We start from the raw sequence: 6907 nt of genomic DNA on the forward strand, positions 1-6907 counted from the left end.
TCCATGCTCTGGTAAGATAAGATAAAAATGTTAGAAACATTTTATCATTAGAGTCAACAGCTATATATTACCTGTAAAGTTACTTACTCTCAACTTCTGTTCCTGCCTGGCCTTGGACTGGTAACTGAAGGACCCAGCTCTGTGCATCGTACTTGGAGTAACAATGCTGCTCCCCAGCTTTAAGGAACTAAGATTAGTTTGGAGGACATAATAATCCCTCTCGGAATTCTTAGGAATTCTTATCCACTAATACCGACAAAGGCAGCAGTCAACTCTGCGCAATGCATTTGAGAATGGGGGGGGTGCTTGAGGGGGAACTGAAAGCTCAAAAATTTAAATCATTGACCGGAAACGCAGCTCCCGGGTTTACACCGTTTTGGCAACATTGACTAAAGTTGGCAGGGGGCTAAACTGTCTGTCTCCTCTCTAAAAACAGGTAAAGATGATATCTATTTCCTAGGATTTTTGTGAGATAAAGCGCTATCTACTAGAACTGTGCTTGACACATTGTAATCATGTATGTTTGATATTATTTTCCACCTGTTCTAGCAGTTTTGTTAAATAGCTGGCTTAGAAAACAAAACTGATAAACAGAGCTTTAGCTAAGCAACTTCTTGGATCATGCATATGTAAGCGATTTCATCTTCACTTACAGAATTTTCGTATTTCCATATTTTGCTTGTTTCTGTCCTGCAATGAGGAGCATTCCTCACAAGGTGGCAGCAAATCATTTGAAATCATACATAGTTGTTTTTGTTTTTGTTTTTGTTTTCTTGCCATCTTTAGTTTCTTTTTCATCTCAGAAATTTTATTGTTTAGTAAGTTTGGTCAGTGTTTGCTTTGGTTATGAATAATCCATTCTAGATTTGTCTTTTTATCCCCATCTCGTGAATTACGCGTATTTATTGTTGAAACATTTGAAACTATAGATGAGGCAAAAAAGATAGTAACTACTAATATGTTTGTGTATATCCTTTCAGATTTTTGTATACATGTAACAATATAAATAACATATGTTTTTATAAAAATGAAAATAATGTACCTAAAAGTTTATAATCTTTATGAAAATAATGTACCTAAAAGTTTATAATGTTTTTTTTCTTTTTTCTTTTTTTTTTCATTTAAAAATATATTGTCGGGGTGCCTGGGTGGCTCAGTTAAACCTATCACTCTTGATTTCAACTCGGGTCTAATCTCAGGGTCATGAATTCAAGTACTTGGGCTCCATGCTGTGTGTGGAGCCTACTTAAAATATAATAAAATAAAAAATAAAAAATATATATATATCCTGAACTCCTTTTCAGGTCAGTAAAAATATATCTTGAACTCCTCAACACCATCATTTTTATTATGGATAATTTATGTATTAACAATTTCTTATTGAACATTTAGGTTGCTCCATTTTTTAATAGTTAAAAACCATACTTACAAACCAAAAAGTCAGAAACCTAAGACTGATTTTTCAAAAAACAGTTTGAAAGTAGTTATATTTTCAAATAAGATGCTCCATATATTTTCTTTCAGCTTTTAGGTGAAATACCTGTAAGCAATGGATGCATTTGATAGCCTGAAAAAAGTAAAATAAAAAAAAAATAGGGCACCTGGGTGACTCAGTTGTTTAGGCAACTGCCTTTGGCTCGGGTCATGATTTCCGAGTTTCGGGATTGAATCCCACTTCGGACTCCCAGCTCCACAGGGAGTCTGCTTCTCCCTCTGACCTTCTCCCCCTCATGCTCTCTTTCACTGTCTTGCTCTCATATAAATAAATAAAATCTTTAAAAAAATATTTTTAAGGGGCACCTGGGTGGCTCAGTTGGTTAAGCAACTGCCTTCGGCTCAGGTCATGATCCTGGAGTCCCAGGATCAAGTCCCACACCAGGCTCCCTGCTTGGTGGGGAGTCTGCTTCTCCCTCTGGCCTCTGCCCTTTCATGGTCTCTCTCAAATAAATTAATAAATTAATAAAATCTTTAAAAAAAATTTTTTAAAAAGGTTAATAAAAAAAGTTTTCCCTGTGTTTACAGATTTTTTGGACACTCTTCGGTGTATTTTTACAATCACTTGTTTTCTTCTGTGTGACTCCTTGAATAGACATACATTCAGAATCTTAAAAGTTGGAAAAGAATTCAGAAGAAAAAATGTGCCTTTAGAACATACCATCTATAAAGTGATACATTTGCTCAGAACCACCATCAACCTCTTCCTTGTGGTTTTGGGCTTTAGCGTTATGTTTAAATAGTCCCTCCTCAACCTAAAATTAGACAAGTAGTTATAGTTGCTTAGATTTTATTTAAGTTTTTTTAAATTTAAGATTTTATTTATTTATTTGGTATAGAGAGACATTGTGAGAGAGGGAACACAAGCAGGAGAGGGAGGGAGAGGCAGAAGCAGGCCTCCCGCTGAACAGGGAGCCCAGGATTCCTGGGATCATGACTTGAGCCAAAGGCAGACGCTTAAAGACCGAGCCACCCAGGTGCCCCTATAGTTTCATTTTTTCAAAAACCAGTAACATTAAATTCAATCGGAATTTTGTCTGTCTGCTTATGATATGAGGTAGGGAATCTGATTTTGCCAAAATGACAAATGAGTTTGCCTAACATCATTCATGGAATAATCCAGTAATTCCTAAACTTGAGGAGGACTCAATCAAATGAAAGTTTGCTTTCAAAGAGGTCATCTCAGGTGGCCGATGTTATTCAAGTATCCATTCACGAACATTTTGACAAACATTTGTATTCCTTCACAAACCATCAGTGAACAAACTTGCAATGAACATATTATGAGTCCCATTATTGGGCCCCAAGGGTACAGATAATAAAGACAGAGTGTCTGTTTGCAAAGGACTCTCAGACTAGGTCAGGAGAAGGGCAAAGAAACATGGCAAAACCCTTTGGTGGACTGAGGCGACATTTGAATTTCCAAAGTTCAGCTAAATAGAAGGGAGCTAAACAGCCGGCAGGGGGCCCGGGGGAAGTGGGGCCTGTCAAGGAAGACTTTCTGAAGGTTATCTCTGGCTTAGTAATACAAGGAAGATCTTCCAGCCAGAGGGAATGGCGTATGCAATTGCACAGAGGCTTCTAGGAACTGCCCCTTCTTCTCCAATGACTGGAGCCCCAGCAGTGGGAGGATAAATGGGTGTGAATGGCCAGTATCAAAAATAAACTGACCACACGAAAGGGGGACATATTTTTTTAACACTAAGAATTTATTCAGAGCCAATATAATGAACAACATGGAAAAGCAATCACTTATTTGTTTATAACTGCTTCAAAAGAAGAGATTGAAAGATGTCCCTCATAATAATGGCATTATTAGGACAAGTTCTGAGAGAACCACTTTGAAGGAGGCAACACTCACACATACTTTGGTATGTGTGTTAAAATCATTCACATTACTTTGCCATACTTCATACATCAAAACAAAAGCACTCAGCCAAAACAGACTTAGAGAGTGCTGAGTCTATCTGCTTCTCACCCCCACTACAACGTTGGATCGGAGAGGTAGGGTGAGAGATGATGAAGAAGACATTTCAGACAACACTAAGAAAATGCTTGTGTAAATTCAAATTTTAGAAGGCAGAATGTACATTAAACAAAACTTTTGAATAATGCTGCACTCCCCACTGTATAATTTTATAGACAGATTGTTATTCTTGCTTATGAGCATATAAATTCAGTGTTGTTTGGCAGCTTGCTCATAATTTTTGAAAAAAATGTGAAGTATCCTTTTTACATGGACTGAAGATGTCTTTGCTGGTTGAGCTTGAGGGTAAAACTGGATACAATTATATATTCATTTAATTATTCATAACTCGAGTCTGAAATGCATGTATATATATTTTTCACTTATTCACTTTTTAAAATTTGAAACTAAACCCAGCAGCAGTTTTATCTTTGGCTTGGTGACAAGTTTCTTTTCGACAATGAACCAGTAAAAGAAATTATTCCAGAGAGAATTTGTGCTTCATTTCAGAAAATCAAATTGGATTGCAGACATATATTACACATCACTGTTGCAAGATGCTTCCACATTTCACAGAGCACATAGAGGGAAACAGCAGCACACATTTTTAAGAAATATTTCCACATGCAGAATTAGATTATGGCCATTCAAGAGGAAAACTAGGCTAATTTGCCAGAGAATTTTTGTCCATGGGACTTTAAGTATTCGCCTCATTCAGGGAAATAGGTTATGGGTAGAAGTCATGTGAGAGCAAGAGCTCAGATCTGGAGTGAGCCATGTTTGTTGAAGATGAGAGAGGATGTACATTTTATTCAACATAAGTTAGAAGAGTCTAGACCTATCTTAGATTACTCATTAAAACTAATAATGTGAACAAATCTTAGAGTCCATATTCAAGTCTTCTGTGAAGCTGTTTCTGCAATGTCGTAAAAGGAATAACAAATATGAGTTTAAAGGTATCTGAGGGTATATACTTTGTCATATAAAAAGCCAAAATTTGGCCATATCAATGCAACAATAAATTGGAGATCATGGCTGACATTTCGAAAGAAGATGGCAGAGACCCATCTACACTGAATAGGGGTCATTACAAAAAAACCCAAAAAACAAAAAACAAAACTGCTCCCCTTCTTAATTAATGCTCTTGCAAAAGTACTTGAGACATAGTATCCCATGCTTGGTTTATTACTAAAATAGAGATAATTTTGAAGGGGAAAGTAGATTTCACTCTTCTTTCTCTCAGTATGACATCTATATTTAGAAACATACAAATAAGTGATAGCCTCCAATTAGAAAAAAGCAGTTTGATTGACTACTGATGATGATGATGATGATGATGATTTTTACCAGAGATAATGCTTCTGAAATTCTTCCTGAGCTGGGTAAATAAAAGTGAGAATTTACTAACCAAGGTGAACTATTCTGTAGTCAGTTATAACACCTGCAACCAGATTAATACAAAATTAGATAATAAAACTGTCATTCACCAAAGCAGTTACCATTTCTTCTGCATTTTTAAAGTCAAAATACAATCTTTTGTTTCAAGGAAATAGGTGTATTTCAGGGACACTGGGAGGCTCAGTCGGTTAAGTATCTGCCTTCAGCTCAGGTCATGATTCCAGGGTCCTGGGATTGAGTCCCACCTCAGGCTCCCTGCTCAGTGGGGAACTTGCTTCTCCCTCGGTCTGCCACTCCTCCTGTTCATGCTCTCCCTCCCTCTCTCTCTGACAAATAAATAAATAAATCTTAAAACAAAAAACAAAAAACAAAAAACCAGGGCGTCTGGGTGGCTCAGTGGGTTAAATCCTCTGCCTTCGGCTCAGGTCATGATCTCAGGGTCCTGGGATCAAGCCCAGCATCGGGCTCTCTGCTCAGCAGGGAGCCTGCTTCCCCCTCTCTCTCTCTGCCTGCCTCTCTGCCTGCTTGTGATCTCTATCTGTCAAATAAATAAATAAAATCTTTTAAAACAAAAACAAAAACAAAACAGGTGTATTTCAAAATATACAAACAATCGTTGGGTCACTGGGAAACTGCATTCTAATTAACAAAGCCAAGTGCTAGCATGGTTCTGTATGAGGCATTTTTATTTAACAAATGCTAACAATGCTCTCTGTATGCACTTTAATTTAATACAAATATAAAAATTAAAAGGTGATGTCATCTAATTCGCTATGGCAATAGGCTAAATGTTCTACAAATGTATTTCCAAAAATATTTTACTTCCTAAAAGTAACTACCACAAGTGAGACAATCTAGATCATTATTGATATTTTAAAATGGCACGGGTAAAAATGCAGTTAAAATGTACTAACCCAATTCTTTTTTTTTTTTTTTTTAAGATTTTATTTATTTGACAGACAGAGATCACAAGCAGGCAGAGAGGCAGGCAAAGATGGGGAGGGGGGGAAGTAGGCTCCCCGCTGAGCAGAGAGCCTGATGCGGGGCTTGATCCCAGGACCCTGAGATCATGACCTGAGCTAAAGGCGGGGGCTCAACCCACTGAGCCATCCAGGTGCCCCCCCCCCCAGTTCTTTTTAATGAATGGCTGTACCACTGAGGAGAAAATATTAATACTGTAACATTATTTTTCATTTACATGGCTCCCTAATGATGCTTAAAGACAAACACTTTTTTCCCCTATATAATTGCTAAAGCACCAAATTATAGTTACTGAGAAAAAGGAGGACACTTTCCACTTTCAGGTATTTATGGAATGGGGAGACATGAAATGACAGAAGTTTGCCATGAATTATCATCTTTATAAGGTCCTTAATCTCTAAAATTCTAGATTTTTTTTTGCTTTTGGAGTACTAACTCTTCAGCAGGTCACCCATTAATATGAGGGACTTTCCATATATATATAAATGTAAGATGCTATTCTATCTGACAAACACTATTTTAAAATTTGTACCTGGTATGCTTTGTGTGTAGTTTGGAATAGGAGAGAGTATGGAGCGAATCTGAATTAGTAAGATGACTAATGCCTGAAATTACATTATTAGTCTTTCCTTAATTAGCTTACAACACTGATTCACGTTAAAATGCAATTATTTAAAAAAAAAAATTTTTTTTTAAAAGCAATTATTTTTCAGAGAGCGTTTAACACATAAACTTTACACTACAAGGGAAGGCCAGGGACTAGGCTAGGATTAGGAGCGGCCATCTAGTCTTTAGCCGGCTACAGTCTCTGTGACCTTGGGCAAGTTCCCTATCTTCCTCAGATCTTCAATTTCCTTGTCACTAATTCATATGGTACACCAAAGACTCATTTGACCGTGGTTGGAGCATTTTGCCAAAAGCTGGGTTTATCCTCTCCTTACATTTTAGAAATTCACTCAAATGTCACCTGGATGTTTAAGTACAAATACAGGAAAATGACACATCTTTCGTATTATTGTCTTGCCTTAAAAAAAAATGACATAAAAACCTCCAATCCAAATGCATACA

Source organism: Mustela lutreola, chromosome 7, assembly GCF_030435805.1.
Source record: "Mustela lutreola isolate mMusLut2 chromosome 7, mMusLut2.pri, whole genome shotgun sequence".
Classification (NCBI taxonomy): domain Eukaryota; kingdom Metazoa; phylum Chordata; class Mammalia; order Carnivora; family Mustelidae; genus Mustela; species Mustela lutreola.